This window comes from Arachis ipaensis, chromosome B4 (assembly GCF_059453495.1).
Source record: "Arachis ipaensis isolate K30076 ecotype BB chromosome B4, ASM5945349v1, whole genome shotgun sequence".
In the NCBI taxonomy this organism is placed as follows: domain Eukaryota; kingdom Viridiplantae; phylum Streptophyta; class Magnoliopsida; order Fabales; family Fabaceae; genus Arachis; species Arachis ipaensis.
Genome location: NC_142439.1, coordinates 99,167,765 through 99,168,574, shown reverse-complemented (window position 1 = coordinate 99,168,574; position 810 = coordinate 99,167,765). Strand labels below are relative to the sequence as shown.

General features: G+C 34.8%; 1 non-coding gene across 1 annotated transcript; it reads left to right on the top strand.

Moving 5' to 3' along the window:
* The first annotated feature begins 519 nt into the window (after nt 1-519).
* LOC148568534 (small nucleolar RNA Z221/R21b) lies at nt 520-605 on the top strand. Its single transcript, XR_015882743.1, has one exon. It is a non-coding gene; the product is annotated as a small nucleolar RNA Z221/R21b (small nucleolar RNA).
* The last annotated feature ends 205 nt before the right edge of the window (nt 606-810 follow it).

Genomic DNA, 810 nt, shown 5'->3' with positions numbered 1-810 from the left:
ATTAGCAGCATCTCTTAAATAAAATTTTGATCTGCAATGAATTAATATTTGATTCCTTTTTTTTTTTTGGACGTGAATATTTGATTCCTTAAACTAGGAGATACTAAAAAAAAAAAAAAAAAAAAAACATGCCTAACAAAAAAAAAACGTAAACAAGTGCCAAGGCTCGTTCAGAAGACCAAAAACAAAAATTAGGCCTCAAAATTCAAACCCCAAAGCCTATAATCCAAAATGAAGTAAGCCTCCGGACCTAAAAAAAGGTTACCCTAATACAGTTATGCTTGCCATCATCTGAAGCTCAAGTCTTGCGCCGCATAGATAGTCAAATACTCCTCTTTCTTCTCAATTCTCTCTCTATTCCCCCTTATTATAAAGATCCCGCAACTACATTAATTTTTCTCTCGACCTCACTCTTTTTTCTCCATTCTCTCTCGTAACATACATGATTTTTTTTTTACTCTTCTCTATCTTTGTTTCGCTCTTGAAATTTTGTGTTTGCATTGATAATTGAATTTTTGTGGGCTGTGATGAGTATTAGAGAAAGTCATGCACCACTCTGATGATTAAGTGTTGATAAGTTTCTCATACCCATTAAACCTGAGCCCTCTTTTCTATACAAAACATTATTTTCCTTTTTTACTGTTCGATTTTATTGTTATATCTGTTGCAATATGTGTTGTGGACAGTGTTTAATGAAATTGGAAGAAGGGACCAAGTGATGGGGGTTATGTGACCCTAACCATGATGCGGACCGTACAGCTTATATGGCTGCTGGGGACAAAATTCTGGTTTCTGATGGTTCCTTCTTCT